This window comes from Delphinapterus leucas, chromosome 6 (genome assembly GCF_059928025.1).
Source record: "Delphinapterus leucas isolate spDelLeu-1000000601 "Yukka" chromosome 6, BTC_Dleu_Yukka2, whole genome shotgun sequence".
In the NCBI taxonomy this organism is placed as follows: Eukaryota; Metazoa; Chordata; class Mammalia; order Artiodactyla; family Monodontidae; genus Delphinapterus; species Delphinapterus leucas.
In genome coordinates, this window is record NC_143134.1 from 114,442,158 (window position 1) to 114,461,534 (window position 19,377).

At 38.7% G+C, this 19,377-nt stretch overlaps 1 protein-coding gene and 1 pseudogene across 3 annotated transcripts in view; both read right to left on the reverse strand.

Moving 5' to 3' along the window:
* NR6A1 (nuclear receptor subfamily 6 group A member 1) overlaps positions 1 to 19,377 on the reverse strand; it is a 206,910-nt gene that overhangs the window by 100,309 nt on the left and 87,224 nt on the right. The window lies entirely within an intron of this gene.
* Positions 1 to 19,377, reverse strand: part of LOC149749050 (large ribosomal subunit protein eL6 pseudogene) — a 105,376-nt pseudogene continuing 85,999 nt past the window's right edge.

Here is a 19,377-nt window from a genome sequence, read left to right on the forward strand (position 1 = left end):
AAAAGAACAGATTGTTCCTAAACCAGAAGAGGAGGTTGCCCAGAAGAAAAAGATATCCCAGAAGAAATTGAAGAAACAAAAACTTATGGCCCGGGAATAAATGCTGCAAAAAATAAATGCAAATAAAAGTAAAAAAAAAAAAGCGCTCGACATGGCCAAATAAACTCCGGTTGATAACTACCTGGCATAATTTCTGGCATATAAAGTATCAATAAATACAAGCTTTAAAAAGTTGCAGGGAATGAAGGGAGGGGAAGGTGGTTACTCAGTGATGAAAACAGAAATGTAAAAGTAAAACAAAGACAGGTAAGATGAATTGCCTGGCTGACTGGATATGGAGATCATGAAAGAAGAAGGTACAGGAGGTTGCCACAGCTTTAACTCTGTGTGATTCATCCAACCAAAACAAATAAGGAAAAAACGAGAGTGTGAAGGCTTAAGGGGCCGAGAGACATGCAAATAAAGATATTTGAAAGGATTAAGAATTCTGGTCTTTAGCTAGGGAGAAGGGTCAGTGTAGGTCTATGAATCAAATATAAAAATCACTCTTTATGTTTCCTGAGCTTTTAATGTTTTCAGTTATAGTTCCAAAGTGAGTACTAGTCACAAGCCTTAATTGTAGAGCTCTCAGGAGAAATAAACTTAAAAGACATGTTTGACAATGAATATGTATTGTCATTAAAATCAGAAAAAAAGGTATTCTCTTTTCAGAAGGAAATATAATCAGAAAAAATATATAAAGCAAATAAGACATTAAAAAAAAACACTACAAATTTGTACAAAGTGACAGACTTTGTTAGTGTTCCATCCTTTCACCAGAAAACTGAAAAACTGGTACGTACTGATCTTCCGAAGATTAAACCAACTTCAGAGCTTCTAGTATGTGCCATATATTTTAGAGATATTGGTGAAAGAAAAAAAGTTGAATCCAAACCTATGCATGTTCAAATTCCAGTAGTTTGATACCTTTCGGAAAAGTCAGATCTATCTGGCTCTATAGCCTCCCGGTCCCCAGGAGACCCCCATGGCAACTCTTGCAGCCTTTGCCAAGCCACCTGAGCAAACAAGTCTGTATCCCTGCTTGTCACCTGCTACGTAGTCTATTCCACGGCCCTTTCAAGCACTAGTCAAAGCAGAAAAGCACTGAAACTGATCTGACACATCTACATACAGTGACCGTACTTTGATTTTTTCCAAGATTATTATGTTCTGTGGTCTCCATGAACCAATGTTCTATAAATTCCAATATTCAGGAATTCAAACTAAATCTCCATATAAAAAGCCCATGTGATATCATGACACATTTGTCGAAATCCATAAAGTATAAAATATGAAGAGTGAACCCTAATGTAAACTATGAATTTTGGGTGATAATATTGTACAATATCAATGTAGGTTCACTGATTATAACAAATGTACCATTCTGGTATGGGATGTTGATGGGAGGAGATTGTACAATATGTTTGGAAGTGGGTATATGGAAACTCTGTACTTTCTGCTCAATATTGCTGTGAACTTAAAACCTTTCTAAAAAATAGTCTATTTAAAAGGGGAAAAAAATTTCATGTGAGATCTGTTGTTCTGATTTTGGATTCAGAAAACGTGATCCTTGTAGATGTGCAGGAGCAGATGTCAGAGAGAGGACTTATGCTAAGGGACAGAGACAAGGTCTGAGAAGCAAGCTCTGAACTCCTGGGATTGTCATGAAGAAAATAAAATTTTCCAGTCAAAAAATGCAGAAATCGGGCTTCCCTGGTGGCGCGGTGGTTGGGAGTCCGCCTGCCGATGCAGGGGACACAGGTTCGTGCCCCAGTCTGGGAGGATCCCATGTGCCGCGGAGCGGCTGGGCCCGTGAGCCATGGCCGCTGAGCCTGCGCGTCCGGAGACTGTGCTCCGCAACGGGGGAGGCCACAGCAGTGAGAGGCCCGCGTGCCGCAAAAAAAAAAAAAAAAAAAAAAATGCAGAAATCCAAATGGTGAGCTTTCTCATTGCAGCTGGATAAAGACTCCCATTTTTGTCATGGGGTAAATTTATATGTGCCAAATTTACAAAGAGGGGTGTAGAAAGTGAGTAAATGCCTCGGCAGGAAGCTCTCTAAACTAAATGACAATTTTTGGATAAGGTTAAAAGTAGGAAGAAATGACATCCCTATCTCAAATTCTTTAAAAAATCAATACCACTTCCAGTTTCCAGTCTGGCCATGTATGGAGCTTAGAAGTTGCCACTCTGTCCTAACAACAAGAAAAAGCTGAACAAAGTGGAAAATCAACAACTCTTCATAGATGTGGCAGAGAAGTGAGGTCAGATGGCAAAACACTGTCCCCAAAATTGGAGAGACAGATACAGTTAACAGAGAATCACAACCTACTAAAGCTGAAACTCTTGAGCAGAAAATTCCACAGGAACCAGTGCCAGAGTAAGAACACCTAAGCTGTAGTTGATGAATTGTTGGAAGCTAAGTGCGGCTAACTCTGAGAGTTAAAACTCCAGAGGGAGGACTTCCCTGGTGGTCCAGTGGTTAAGACTCCATGCTTCCAATGCAGGGGGCACGGGTTCAATCCCTGGTTGGGGAAGTTCCGCATGCTGCATGGCACGGCCAAAAACAAAAAACTCCAGAGGGACCCAGTCACAGGAGGGCTCCACACTTTTGTGAGTTTTACCTCCAAAACCTCTACCAGGACCTCACAGTGAGTATCAGAGAAAAATTCCTTCTTGCTTCCAGAAGAGAGAGGGGAAAAAGACCCCTGAAATATACCAGAGCATTCTGTTCTTAACAAGGCCTGCATTCAGGAAAAAATTATTTTATTAGAGCCTAACTTGCTGGAGTTTTATCAGAGCCTAACCAACCTAGGAGACGGGAAATACCCAACTCTAGCTTCCTCTAACATCCTACATGAAGAAAAAGGAATAACCCAACTCCAGCCCACCCAGCCATCCTGTCCCACCTAAGGGGGAAAAGAACCCTGAGAAGCACTAGTAAAGTTCGCTGTTCTGCAGCACTGGCTCACCAAAACACTGAGACCAAATCAAAGGACTATAGAATGCTTCCCCTTCCCCACATGTTACCACTACATTACTAAAGGCCTGTTTATAGCAGTTCCTTTTACCTAGTACACCACATTCAATTTTCAACAAAAAAACCCCACAAGGCATACTGAAAGGCAAAACAAGCATCAGAAATCAGAGTCAGACACTGCAGAAATGTTGGAATTATCAGACCAGGAACTTTAAAGAATATGATTAATATGCTAAGGGTTTTAATGGAAAACAGACAACATGAAAGATGGATAATTTAAGCAGGGAGGTGGAAATTCTAAGAAAGAATCAAAATAAAATGCTAGAAAATAAAAAATACTGTAATAGAAATGAAGAAGGCTTTGATAGGCTCAATAGTAGACTGGGCATGGCTAAAGAAAGATCTCTGACCTTGAAGATATGACAGTAGAAACTCCCAAAACTGAAAAGCAAAGAGAAAAAAGACTGAAACAAACAAAAGAACAGAATCTCCAAGGACTGTGGGACAACAAAAGGTGTTATGTATGTGTAATGGGAATACTAGAAGGAAAAGAAAGAAACAGAAGCAATATTTGAAGTAATAATGACTGAGAATTTCCCCCAAATTAATGTCAGATACCAAACTACAGATCCAAGAAGCTCAGAGAACACCAAGCAAGATCAATGTCAAAAAAACCCCACTACACCTAGACATCATATTCAAACTTCAGAAAATCAAAGGTTAAAAGAAAAAAATCAAATCTTGGACTTCCCTGGTGGTCCAGTGGGTAAGACTCCAGGGAGCCCGGGTTCGATCCCTGGTCAGAGAACTAGATCCTGCATACATGCTGCAACTAAGAGTTCGCATACTGCAACTAGGAGTCCACATGCCACAACTAGGAGTCCGCACGTCACAACTAAGAAGTCCACATGCTGCAACTAAGAGCCTGCATGCCACAGTGAAGATCCCACATGCCGCAACTAAGACCCAGAGCAGCCAAAATAAAATAAAATAAAATATAATATAAAAATTTAAAAAGGGTGACATAACTTAAAAGAAAAAAATTTTGAAAGAAGCTGGAGGGAACAAACATCCTACCTATAGAGGAGCAAAGGTAATAATTACATCCAAGTTAACCTCAAAATGATGCAAGCAAGAAGGGAATAGAGTAAAATGTTTAGGGTGATGAGAGAAATAAACCCACCAACCTAGAATTCTTTATCCTGTGAAATTATCCTTCAAAAGTGAAAGAGAAATAAAGAATTTCTCACACAAACAAAATTGGAGAGAATTCATTGCCAGTACACCTGCCTAGCAAGAAATGTTAAAAGTAGTTCTTCAGAGGGAAGGAAAATGTTAATAAAGTCAGAAACTCAGATCTACATAATAAGAAGGAAGAGCACTGGAGAATAAGGTAAAATTAAAACTTATTTTTCTTATTCTTAGTTCTAACAAGTAACAGTTTAAAATAATAATAGCGGGCTTCCCTGGTGGCGCAGTGGTTGAGAGTCTGCCTGCCAATGCAGGGGACACAGGTTCATTTCCCGGTCCGGGAAGATCCCACATGCCGCGGAGCAGCTAGGCCCGTGAGCCATGGCCGCTGAGCCTGCGCATCCGGAGCCTGTGCTCCGCAACGGGAGAGGCCACAACAGTGAGAGGCCCGCGTACCGCAAAAAAAATAGTAATAGCATGTATTCTACTGTATATACTTACGTGTAAGTGAAATGAATGACAACATGATATAAGGGATGGGAGGTAGGAAATAGGAATATTTTGTTATTATAAGGTATGCATACTACTTGTGAAATAGTATAGTGTTATTTGAAAGCTGACTTAGATTAGTTGTAAACGTATATTGCAAACTCTAGGGCACCACTAAAAAAAAGTTAAAAAAGAAGTACAATTGACATACTCAGAAAACAGAATCATATAAAATGCTCACTTAAAACTGCAAGAGGCAGAAAAAAATGTGGAAGACAAAATTAAGGACAAATAATAAGGGCAATAAATAGAAAATACTAACAAATATGGTAGATATTAATCCAACTATATCAATTATCACCTTAAACATCTTAAATACACTAATTGAAAGACAGAGATTGTCAGAGTGGATCCAAAAACAAGACCCAACTACATGTTGTCTACTGGAAACACACATATAGATTAAAAGTAAAGGGATGGAGAAAGATATATCATGGTAACATCAATCAAAAGAAAGCAGGTGTGTCATCAAAAAACAAGTGTTTTGATGTTTGATGTGTTTTAAGGACACCCCTGCCCTGCTTTCTTTTGATTGGTGTTACCATGATATATCTTTCTCCACCCTTTTACTTTTAGTCAAAAAGACAATAAGTAAGTCTTGGTGAAGATGTGGAGAAAAGGTAAATCTTGTGCACTGTTGGTGGGACTGTAAACTGGTGCAGCCACTATAGAAAACAGTATAGAAGTTCCTCAAAAAGTTAAACATAGAACTGCCATAAGATCCAACAATTTCACTTCTGGGTATTTACCCAAAGAAAACAAAAACACTAATTTGAATATACAGACATACATAACAATCTTCATTGCAGCATTATTTACAATAGGAAGATACGGAAGCAACTTAAGTGTCCGTCAATAGACAAGTGGGTAAAAAGATGTGGTTATGAAAAAAAAAAAAAAGATGTGGTTATGTATATAAAATGAAATATTATTTGGTCACTAAAAAAATGAAATCCTGCCATTTGTGACAACATGGATGAATCTAAAGGATGTTATACTAAGTAAAATAAGTCAGACAGAGACAAATACTGCACAATCTCACATTTGGAATCTAAAAAACAAAACAAAATGAAACAGACTCACAGACACAAAGAACAAATAGGTGGTTGCCAAAAGAGGGGGGTGGTGGAGTGGATGATATTGGTGGAGTGGATGATACTGGTGAAGGGGATTCAGAGGTACAAACCTCCAGTTACATAATATAAGTCATGGGGTTGTAATATATACATTAAGGAGTACGGTCAATAATATTGAAAGTTGTACAGGAAGAGATGGTTACTAGACTTACCATGAGGATCATTTCACGATGTATACAAATGTCAAATCATTATGTAGAACACCTGAAACTAACATAATATTGTATGTAACCTATATTTTTTAAAAAGTAAATGAATTGACAGATGGGTAGAGGGACAGATGGATGGATAGATATGGATTAAAGCAGAGTGAAACAATGGGAGAATATAGGAGGTGGGCATATGAGTATTCACTCTACAGTCTTTAACTTCTCTGGTGTTTGAAATTTTTGTAATAATATTTGGGGAAAAGTTTTTTAAATACTTCAAAAAAGTTATAATTTTTGGAACTGACTGATGAGTACATCGGGGCTCTTTATACCATTCTCTTTACATCTGCATATATTTGGATATTTCCACAATAAAATTTAAAAACTTTAAAAACAAGTTAACAGGCTAAAAAAAAAACTAAGAATGGGTATATTAATTTCAGACAAAGCAAATTTCAGAGTGAGGTAAGTTATCAGGGATAACAAAGGGCACTACATAATGATAAAGGCATCAGTACTCCAAAGATGACATAACAACCCTTAATGTGTATGCACCTAACAACACAGCATCAAAATATGAGGTAAACTCATTATTTAAATTTACAATTCTTTGACCCAAAATGTGGTTGAATACTTATTCATAGTTTCATTTTTAAATATTTATTTATGTCTGTGTGTCCAATTTTTATTGTGACATATATCAAAAGTATGTGTATGTATAATTTAAATCATCATAATAATATAGTAAACACTAATTTTTTAGCTTATGAAAAAATATGAGGTAAAAACTGATATTGATAGAACTGCAAAAAGAAATAGATTTGAATCTATTATTATAGTTGGACACTTTAACACCCATCTATCAGAAATGGACAGATCCAACAGCCATAAAATCAGTAAGAACACAGCTGAACTAAACTGAACTACAAATCAACTGAATATAGTTGATATTTACAGACTACTTTATCCAACAACAGCAATATTACACATTCTTCTCAAGCTCATGTGGAACATCCACCAAGACAGACCACATTCTGGATCATAAAACACACCTTAACAAACTTAAAAGAACACAAATCATACAGTGAATGTCTGCTCTCAGATCACAATGGAATTAAACTAGAAATCAATAACAGCAAGATAGCTGGAAAATTACTTAAAATATTTGGAGATTAAACAATACAATTCTAAACACATGGGTCAAAGAAGAAATCTGAAGAGAAATTTTTTAAATATTTTGAAATATTTTAAAAATGAAAATACAACTTATCAAATGAAATACAACTTATCAAAATTTGTAGGATGCATCAATACAAGTGCTTAAAGAAAAATTAATAGCACTGAATGTTTTAGAGTTGAATTTGAATTCAATATTAGAGTTGAAAATTGAATATTAGAAAAGATCTAAAATCAATAATCTAAGCTTCCACCTTAGGAAACTAGAATATGAAGAGCAAATTAAACCCAAAGCAAGCAGAAGAAAAGAAATAATAAGAACTAGAGAAAAAAAAAATCAATGAAATCGAAAATAAGAAATCAATAGAGAAAATCAACAAAACCAAAAGCTGGTTCTTTGAAAAGATAAATAAAATCAATAAGCCTCTAGCCAGGCTAAGAAAACAAGGGAGAAGACACAAATTACCAAAATCAGAAATGAAAGAGGTGACATCAGTACAGATCACACAGACATTAGAATAAAGAAATACTATGAACAACTTTATGCCCGCAAATTTGATAACCTAGATGAAATGGACCAATTCCCGGAAAGACATAATCTCCCAAAACTCACACAAGAAGAAATAATCTAAATAGGCTTATTATTAAATTAAATCAATAATTAATTATCTTCCCAAACAGAAAGCACCAGGCCCATATGGGTTCACTGGTGAATTCTACAGAACACGTAAGAACAAAATTATACCAATTTTCTATAATCTCTTCCAGAATACAGAAGCAGAAGGGATATTTCTTAACTTATTATGTGAGGCCAGCATTCCAAGACCTTGTAAGAAAATTACAAACCAATTTCTCTCATTAATACGGATTTAAAAATCCTCAACAAAATACTAGCAAATGGAATCCAACAATGTAAACAGAAATATACATCATAACCAAATGGGATTTATTCCAGGTATGCAAGGCTGGTTTGTCATTTGAAAATTATTAATATAATCCATCGAATCAACATGCTAAAGAAAAAAAACACTTGATCATATCAATAGATGCAGAAAAAAGCATTTGACAAAATCCAACACCCATTCCCAATAAAAACTCTCAGGAAACTAGGAATAGAAGGGAACTTCCTTAATGTGATAAAGAACATCTGCAAAAAACCTACAGCTAACACCAAACTTAATGATAAGAAACTCAAAGCTTTCCTGCTAAGATCAGGAACAATGCAAGGATGCCCCTCTCACTACTGCTTTTCAACATCACACTGGAAGTCCCAGCTATTGTGATAAGACAGCAAAAACGAAATAAAAGGTATACAGATTAGGAAGGAAGAAATGAAACTGTCTTTGTTCACAGATGACAAGATCGTCTATGTAGAAAATCCTAAAGAATCAACAAAAAACTCCTGGAACTAATAAGCAGTGATAATAAGGTTTCAGGATACAAGGTTAATAAACAAAAGTCAGTCACTTTCCTATATACCAGTAATGAACAAATGGAATTTGAAATTAAAAATACATTACCATTTACAATAGCACAACCCTCCCAAAATGAAACACTTAGGTATAAAACTAACAAAATATGTACAAGATCTATATGAGGAAAACTACAAAATCCTGATGAAAAAAATGTCAAAAAAGTACTAGAGAGATATTACATATTCATAGATAGGAAGAGTCAATATCACCAGATACCAGTTCCTCCCACCTTGATTTACAGATGCAATGCAATCTCAATCAAAATCCCAGCAACTTATTTTGTAGATATCAACAAACTGATTCTAAAGTTTATATGCAGAGGCAAAAGACCCAGAATGGCCAATACAATATTGAAATAGAAGAACAAAGCTGAAGAACTGACACTATCTGATTTCAAGAATTATTATGAAGTCACAGTAATCAAGACAGTGTGGTATTGGGGAAAAAACAAATAGATTAATGGAACAGAATAGAGAGCCTAGAAATGGACCCACATAAATACAACCAAACGATCCTTGACAAAGGAGTAAAGGCAATAAAATGTAGCAAAGTTAGCCTTCAAGAAATGGTGCTGGAACAACTGTATATCTACATAAAAAAAAAAAAAAAAATCAATCTACACACAGACCTTACACCCTTAACAAAAATTAACTCAAAATGGATCACAGGCCTAAACGAAAAACACAAAACTATGAGACTCCTAGAAGATAACACAGGAGAAAACCTAGATGACCTTGTGCATGGCAATGAATTGTTGGGTACAACACCAAAAGCATGACCCATGAAAGAAATAATTATAAGCTAGACTTCATTAAAATGAAAAATTTCTGGTCTGCTAAAGACAATGTCATTAGAATGAGATGACCAGACTACGAGAAAATATTGGTAAAAGACACATCTGAGGGCTTCCCTGGTGGCGCAGTGGTTGAGAGTCCGCCTGCCGATGCAGGGGACACGGGTTCGTGCCCCGGTCTGGGAAGATCCCACATGCCGCGGAGCGGCTGGGCCCATGAGCCATGGCCGCTGAGCCTGTGCGTCTGGAGCGTGTGCTCCGCAACAGGAGAGGCCACAACAGTGAGAGGCCCACGTACCGCAAAAAAAAAAAAAAAAAAGACACATCTGATAAAGGACTGCTATCCAAAATTATAAAAGAAACTCTTAAAACTCCACAATAAGAAAAAACCCTCAACAATAAGAAAATGAACAACCAAATTAAAATATAGGTGAGAAACCTTACTAGACACCTCACCAAAGAAGATACAGAGATGGCAAGCAAGCATAAGATGTTCAACATCATCTATCATTAGGGGAGTGCAAGTTAATATGACAAGATATCGCTACACACCTGTTAGAATGACTCCCACACCAAAAAAAGAGAGAGAGAGACAATATCATATGCTGGGGAGGATGGTGTAGAGCAACCGGAATTCTCATTCCTTGCTGGTAGAAATGCTACCTTGGAAGACAGTTTGGCAGTTGCATACAAACTAAACATACTCATACCATATGATCCAGTAACCACCCTTGGTATTTACCCAAATGAACTGAAAACTTATGTCCACACAAAAACTTACATACAGATGTTTATATATAGCAGCTCATAACTGCCAAAACTTGGAAGTGGCTAAGATGCCCTTTGGTAGGTGAGTGGATAAACTGTGGTACATCCAGACAAAGGAACTGTTATTCAGTGCTAAAAAGAAATGAGCTATCAAGCTATGAAAAGACAGGGAGGAAACTTAAATGCATATTAGTAAGTGAAAGAAGCCAATCTAAAAAGGCCACATACTATATGAATCCAACTGTATAACATCTGGAAAAGGCAAAACTATGGAGACAGCAAAAAGATTAGTAGTTGCCAGTAGTTAGGAAGGAGGGAGAGAGAGGTGAATAGGCAGAGCACAGAGAATTTTTAGGGCAGTGAAACTATTCTGTAACATACTGCAATGGTAATACACATCATTATCTATTTGTCAAAATCCACAGAACGTACAATACCAAGAGTGAAATCTAAACTATGAGGACTTCCCTGGTGGTCCAGTGGGTAAGACTCCGCACTCCCAATGCAGAGGGCCTGGGTTAGATCCCTGGTCGGGGAACTAGATCCCACATGCATGCTGCAACTAAGAGTCCACATGCTACAACTAAGAAGTCCACATGCCGCAACCAAGAGTCTGAAGGCTGCAACGGAGATCCTGTGCGCTGCAACAGAGATCCCGCGCGCCGCAACAAAGACCCCCCGGTGCTACATACATTCATGAATGTATGCATGCATGCATGAATAAATAAATAAATATATTTTTTAAAAGAGCAGTGGCTGAAACCAGCAATGGTCATTTTATAAATAAATAAATAAATAAATAAATAAAATAGAAACTATGGATTTTGGGTGACAATGATGTGTCAGTGTAGGTTTATCAACTGTAACAAATGCATCACTCTGGTAATGGATGTTGATAGTTGGTTGGGGGTCATGCACGTTGGGAACAGGGAGTATATTGGAACTCTCTGTAGTTTCCACTCAATTTGGGGGTGAACCTAAAGCTGCTCCAAAAATAAAGTTTATTAGTTAAATAAAATACATATGAAAGAAAAAATACTAATTTTCTAACTTTTCAAGTATTAATAGCTATTGCCTTTAGAAGCCTGGAGAAAAAACGGCGGTACAATTTTTACAAAGAACAAAACCATATATTCACAATTTTTGAAGTTAAAAAAGGCTCCCTTAAAACTGCTTAAGTGAATTAATCCCTGCCATGTTTTGTCAGTGGGCACTTATGACTCTAATGGGAATGGTGACCATGTAAACTTCTAGAAAGTGTGTAATTTCAGTGGCAGGTATCTCCTGAACATGGCCTCTCCATATATTTAAAAGGTTAATAGGGACTCCCCTGGTGGTCCAGTGGCTAAGACTGCGTTCCCAATGCAGGGGGCCTGGGTTCAATCCCTAGTCAGGGAACTAGATCCCACGTGCCACAACTAAGACCCAGCACAGCCAAATAAATAAATAACTATTTAAAAAATAATAATAAAGGTTAATAAACCTGCTTGGAGAGGCCTAGTAGTAATTACAAATGGTAAGTCAGGCCAAAACACTGGCCACCAATGGCCTGCATCTGAACCATATCCCTTGGGAGTGCTGGTACCTGCCTAGGTTCAGCCCTCTGTGACCTGGAATTCAGCTCTGGCTTCTTCCTGTGATACAGCCTGACCCCACGTGGGCTCAGCCCATAGCCAAGTACCTTTTTGCCCTATCACCTTCTGCCCAGTAACCATGTGGCTCTGGATCAGTGGATATTCCAAATCTCAACAGCCCTAAGTCCCTCAATGTTACAATCAGCTCCTGAAGATTTTGATGCCCTGAATTTTTAAATGATGTTGAAGTCACCACAACACAACTCTGAACTGAATTTCTTTTTAAAGTTAAAATGCTCAAGAATGATTTGATACTTTAAAGGGAAAAAAGGGGTATAAACACCACCACCATTCTCTGAACACTGGCAATGCCCTTGAGAGGCACTGGAAGTGCGTTAGTGAAGATAGCAAATAGGTAATACAAAGAGACAGCTTTGGAGCCACACCAAAACAAAAACAAAATCCATACACACCAAAAACAAAACAAAACAAAACCCCACAAAAAACCTGAGTTAGATTACTGGCTCTGTCTTAGGAATCTTGAAGAAGCTAGTACTTAACCTCTCTGTACCTCAATTTTCCTCATTTGTATAAAGGAGGAAATGACAATGCCAACTTAGTAAGGATGTTATTAAGAATTCAAAGTAACAGTTCTGCATAACAGTTTTGCAAAGTCCCATCTTTACCCTTGATGTGATCCATGAGAAGACAAAATGGGGGAGAAAAAGTAGGCCTTATCATATATCTAAAGAAATTATCCAAAATCCCTGCTTTAATTATATTATATTATAAATTATATATAATATATATAATTATATATTATAAATTATATAATCAAATGACTAACATTGGACCAGTCTCTTCACAAAAAAATGAGCATTTTCTTGGCAGCCACAGGAGTAATGTTTTATGACCCATGCCTTCGACCCAATCCTACCCACGTGATTTAACCCTTTTCCCTAGCAGACACTGGGGCACCTGACTAGTTTTGCCTACCCAAGAAACAAGGAGGTCCAGAAGCTTTGGAGAGCCAACCCAGTTCAAGCTCAAAAGAGAAAAAAACCTATGTCCAAGTCATGGCAGAAGAAAAAAAGGAAAAACAAAAACAAAACCCAGCAGGTTAATAAAGGAAGCTAGCAGAAGATTAAACTCCTGTTTTTCACTGAAAAGCAACTGCATAAAGACTAAAAACATAAATCTGTACTGATTAAAAAAGTGTTGGAGGTGGGACTTCCCCTGTGGTGCAGTGGCTGAGAATCCGCCTGCCAATGCAGGAGACATGGGTTTGATCCCTGCGCCGGCAGGATCCCACATGCCACGGAGCAACTAAGCCCGTGTGCCACTGCTACTAAGCCTGCGCTCCAGAGCCCTTGAGCCACAACTACTGACCCCACGTGCTGCAACTAGCCTGAGTGCTGCAATTACTGAAGCCCGCACACCTAGAGCCCGTGCTCTGCAACAAGAGAAGCCACTGCAACAAGAAGCCTGTGCACTGCCACGAAGAGGAGCCCCCACTCACCGCAACTAGAGAAAGCCCACGAACAGCAATGAAGACCCAACGCAGCCAAAAAAAAAAAACAAAAACAAGTGTCGGAGGTATCCTAGACAAACCCCACACTACACAGGAATAAGAAAGCAGCTCTATTTCCACAGTGTTGGGTTTTCAAAGGCTTCCATCCTATGACATAACCCTTTATTCTTAAAGCCTAGGAATGTCCCCTTCTACACAGTCTCATTAACTTAGAGCTCCAATTCGGCTCTGAGGTGAAGGTACAATTTTTAAAGGTAGGTATAGTGTAGCTTCTATCCCAACCTCAGCCACTACCTGACTTTGTGATTGTTTAAGAATCATTTCTTTTCTCTGAGCCTCAATGTTTCTTTTCTGTAAAATAAGGATAATACACAAAATAGTTTTTTGGGGCACTGTAACTGTTCTGTGTCCTGATTGTTCTGTATCCTAATTTTAAGAAATAAAAATAATAAATGAAAACAATAGGGATAATAACTTTCCCCTCACAGAACTGTCATGAGAATTAAACTAAAACCTATGTCAAAAGGGCCTAGAGGGCTTCCCTGGTGGCACAGTGGTTAAGAGGCTGCCTGCCAGTGCAGGGTACAGGGGTTCGAGCCCTGGTCCAGGAAGATCCCACATGTCACGGAGCAACTAAGCCCATGCACCACAACTACTGAGCCTGCGCTCTAGAGCCCGAGCACCACAACTACTGAAGCCCATGTGCCACAACTACTGAAGCCCACATGCCTAGAGCCCATGCTCCGCAACAAGAGAAGCCACCGCAATAAGAGGCCCGCGCACTGCAACAACAGTGGCCCCTGCTGCTGTAACTGAAGAAAAGCCTGCATGCAGCAACGAAGACTCAACACAGCCAAAAAATAAATTAAATTAAATTAGATTACAAGGTGGGGGGGGGGGGTAGAGCAGCAGTCCCCAAGCTTTTTGGCACCAGGGACCAGTTTCCTGGAAGACAATTTTTCCACGGACCGGGGTGGGGGTGTGGGTGCAGAAATGGTTCAGGCAGTAATGCGACCAATGGGGAGTGATGGGCAGCGGCAGATGAAGCTTTGCTTGCTTGCCCGCCACTCACCTCCTGCTGTGCGGCCTGGTTCCTAACAGGCCGTGGACCGAGGCTTAGGGACCCCTGGCCTAGAGTACAGTGCATGGCTAGCTCATAGTAAACAACAGGCATTAATTCCCTACCCTTTCCCTTTGATACAGCCTTATCCTCCAGCAGGAGAGGACATGATTTCTCCTTTCAGCAAAATTAACTCAACCAGTACCGTAACCAGGTCAGAAAACGGCAGGGCTGGACTCAGATGCTAGATATATTTCCTGTCTTGTATCTGAGCACTGACTCCAAGTTACACTGCAACAGCTCGCTTTTGAGAGGCCACATTCTCACTCTCATAAGCTAGGTATCACACAGCTATTATTTTAAGAAGCCAAGATTAGCTCAGGGGTAGGCTGAGTAACGAGATACAAGTGCTTTGGGAAACTGCTGGTTCGCAGTACAACTAATGAGTAATATCAACTGCATGCTGTCCAAGATATGGAAGACAATGCCAAGTGGCCAACAGCTCTTTGAAAAAGGCAGAGGACATAATCAGGGGAAGAATATTTCTGTCCCATCCTACAGCCTCTGCTTTGAAAATTTACATTTTATATAATCATTATTAAAGGTCAGTTTTGGTGTTTTCATTTTTGTTCAGTTTCACTGAAGGTTATAATCACTAGAAAAGCTATACAATGTGGTAACAAGGAAGGGCTTTGGAATCATTAGCAATGGTTTAAGTCCCAGCTCTGCTACTTCCTTGCTATGTGACAAATGACAAGTCATAACCTCTCCGAGCCTCAGATTTCTTCCCTATAATGTTTTTTCAAAGTTCAGATTGTCCCTTCAGTGGGTTTTAAAATCAATTTAGTGGCTTGTAAATAATATTTTTTAAGTAAAAAAAAAAAAAAAAAAAAAAGTAGATGACTACATGTAATAAGGACAAGTACTATACCATCAAAGTATGGTTTCAGATATAGATATTGATACATAGATATATATACAAGTACGTGTATAATGGATTACAATATAAAATATCTTTCTTACAGAGGATAATGGTCAAAACCATTTGAACACAACTGACCTATAAAATGAAACTATCAGGTGTGTAATGTTATGTTCGGTATTTTTCACAGTATTTGAAAAAATCAAATAATATGGGATAAATGTTAGCAATTAACCCTACTAGAGTCAGAATACCTGAATACAACCTTACTTAAGAATACTGGGAAGGGGGGACTTTCCTGGTGGTCCAGTGGTAAAGAATCCACCTTACAATGCAGGGGGCGTGGGTTCGATCCCTGGTCAGGGAACTAAGATCCCACATGCCGCAGGGCAACTAAGCCTGCAGGCCACAACTACTGAGCTCGTGCGCCTCAACTAGAGAGCCTGAATGCCGCAAACTACAGAGTCCACGCACCCTGGAGCCTGCGCACCACAACTAGAGAAGAGAAAACCTGCATACCACAACTAGAGAGAAGCCCGTGCACCACAAAGAAGAGCCTGCACACTGCCAACAGAAGATCTCGCATGCCTCAACGAAGATCCCGCATGCCACAACTAAGACCTGACGCAGCCATACAGACATACATACATACATAATCTTTAAAAAAAAAAAAAAAAAAAGAATACTGGCAAACGGACTTCCCTGGTGGTCCAGTGGTAAAGAATACGCCTTCCAACGCAGGGGAGGCGGGTTCAATCCCTGGTTGGGGAACTAAGATCCCACATGCCACAGGGTAGCTAAGCCCGTGTGCCACATCTACTGAGCCGGCAGGCCTCAACTAGAGAGAGAAAATAGAAGGAAGCCTGCATGCCACAGTGAAGAGCCCACGCACCTCAACAAATATCGTGCATGCCGCAACTAAGACCCGACACGGCCAAAAAATAAAAAGAATACTGGGAAAGTTCCTCTTTACTTGTCAATTTCAGATTCCCATCAGTATGCCCTTAAGTATATCATATAAATGAAACAGCCATCATCAACTGCCAAGAACACGTCCTTCAAAGTTACTGACACAGAAAGATCAGGTCTAATTAAGAACTGAATTTTAGCCTAAATTAATACAGAAAACCAGCATACAAAACCTTATCCACACAACAGTGATGTTGTGAAAACAACAAGACTCCTGTTGAACGAGCCCTCTTTGATGTGGAAAGAGCAATGAAACCAATGGTTGCCCCAGCATTCTTGTAAAAGAAGTATCATTCTGCTAGGACACCTAGAGCTGGCCACTAACATGCGAAAGCCTTGGCAAAGTCTCCAGCTTGGGAAGGACTCCAGTTAAAGGTAGTGTCAGGGGAATTCACTAGCAGTCCAGTGGTTAGGACTCTGTGCTTCCACTGCAGGGGGCACGGGAACTAAGATCCCGCATGCCTCCCAGAGCAGCCCAAAATAAATTAATTTAATTTAATTTTAAAAAAAAAAAAAGGTAGTGTCAGGAGGACTCTTATGCTTAAAACCTTCCAATCTCCTACCTTTGGGGAAAAATCTAAATTTCTTATCACAGCTCACAAGGCCCTACATGATAGGATCCCCTCCTACCTCTCCAACATTATCTCCTACCTGCATTCACTCCACTTTAGCCATGCTACTCTTTCTGCTCCTCAAACACACCAAACTCAATCCTATCTTAGAGCTCTTATATCTCGTTCTCATCGCTCAGATCACACTTCTTTTAGCTCTTTATCCTCTAGGATTCTTCTTGTCATCGTTTGGCTCTCAGCTTGTATATTTTACTTCCTCAGAGAAGCCTTCCTGAGTATTTCCTCATTTAAGGAGTCCCTCATCCAAATCTACCCCCAAGGCATTGTCCGTCATCACATTACCCTATTTTATTTTCCTCACAGCATGGTTTCCTGTTTTACTTTATATTACTTTGTAAACTTATTTTTCTGTCTCCTCACTAGCATGCAAGATCCATAAGAATCTGTTCTGGTTTATTCTTGACTCACCCTAGCACCTAGAACAGTATCATTCATATATGTATGAGGAACATCGATTCATTTGTTCTAGTGCATTCACTTAACTGCACTTTCAAAATAACCTAAGAAAGAGAATTTACATACACAGGAATATCTGTGAACTGAGTTCAACAAGGGGTTGTTCAGCTAAAGATCTATAATGTGCAAAGCTTTCCTCTGAGTATCCACTCATGAACCATCTCTATCACAGGGCTCTAGCTCCTGATGCCTAATGAAAGAATATCTGATTTGGAATCAACGCTTAGCCTTAATCTCCTGCTTCCAAACCCACTGATCATCACCTCACTATGGAGTTTGCATAATGGCTCTGGAGCCAAAAGAGACAAGGGTTCAAATCTCAGTTTTATCTTTTACATGCTATGAGGTCCTGAACAAGTTATCTATTAAATGAAGATAACAATACTTATCTCAGAGCTGTTTTGAAAGTTAAATAATGTAAATAAAACATCTGTCACAGTGTCTTGCCTATAATAAAAATCCAATAAAATTAGCTATTATTCTATTATTATTCATTAATTCACATTTTTTTCCAACTAATTTTTATTGATGTCTACTTCCTAAACAAGAGGCACAGGCACAATTCAAAAGGAATTTACTACAGTCCCTGCCCAGGAAGAGCTCACAGTGTAATAGGAAAAGATAAAGCCATAAAAAATAGATAGAGAGAATTATGTTTTAAGTCTCATCCAAGAAGGCTGAAAAGAATCTGCCCTTCTCTAGCAAATCTGGTATTAGGGCCTAGTTAATCTCTAAAGTAAAAAGGCATACCAAAACCCTTCCAACTGATAAAATGGAATAGCTTTTAAGATGGGTCAGACAGCTCTGTAAAGAAGCCCTCACAAGATTACAAGAAGAATGGTCAAGAATAATTGTCTTAATAGCCAAAAGGTGGGAGCAACTAAGTGTCTATCGACAGATGAAAGGATAAACAAAATGCAGTCTATACGTACAACGGAACGGAATATTATTCAACCTAAAAAGGAAGGAAATTTTGACACATGCTACAACATGAATGACCCTAGAGGACATTAAGCTAAGTGAAGTAACCCAGTCACAAAAAGACAAGTACTGTATGATTCTACTTTTATGAGGTATCTTGAATAGTCAAATTCATAGAGACAGAAAAAATGGTGGTTGCCAGGGGCTGGGAGAGGAAGGAATAAGAAGTTAATGTTAGGTACAGAGTTTCAGTTTGGGGAAATAAAAATATTCTGGAGATAGGTGGTGGGGATGATTATACAACAATGTGAATGTACCTAACGCTACAGACTACAGACGTTAAAATGGTAAATTTTACTTTACGTATATTTTACCACAACTTAAAGAAAAAAAGGAATGATTGTTCTGTAGTTTACAGAAAGAGAGGGTGTGCATCCCTTCTTTTCTGACTTTGATCATTGTTATATCCCATAGCATATCAACCCAGCTTCTCCAGGTTAAGACAAGAGAAAAATTCCTGGGCAGTCCCCATATATAGGATGCTGTGTAACATCTAAGAAATTACAAATACTTAAACATCCAAACCCAGAATTTACAGCAAAACAGACAGACGCTATACACTGACCATGGATTTATTTCCACAAGTGTAAGAGAGGCAGAAAATAAAACAGTATTTATATGTCTAAACACCAGTTTAGGATTATATAAGCTAATTCCTTTATTGCTTCAAATTTTTAAAAAATAGTGTTAATTTGCATTAAACAAAGCAACTTTCATATACTAAACAAAAATGTCACAACCGACAGTCCAAATAATGGCCTCATTTCCTAGTGGCCCAGAAAGACAGGAAATAATCCCAAGGACCCTAGTTCAGACAGACTAGAGAGAGTAGACTGTGCCTATCTTGCATAAAGGCTATGTCACAGTTCAGTGCGATCCTATACTTTGGTAGCTTCCCCCTAGCAGTCCCCTTTGTGACTAAGGGCTAGGATAAGAGTGACGGCTTCACAAAGGCGATAAGAGATAAAGTTTCTTCCTAGCACATTCAAAGACTCCAAA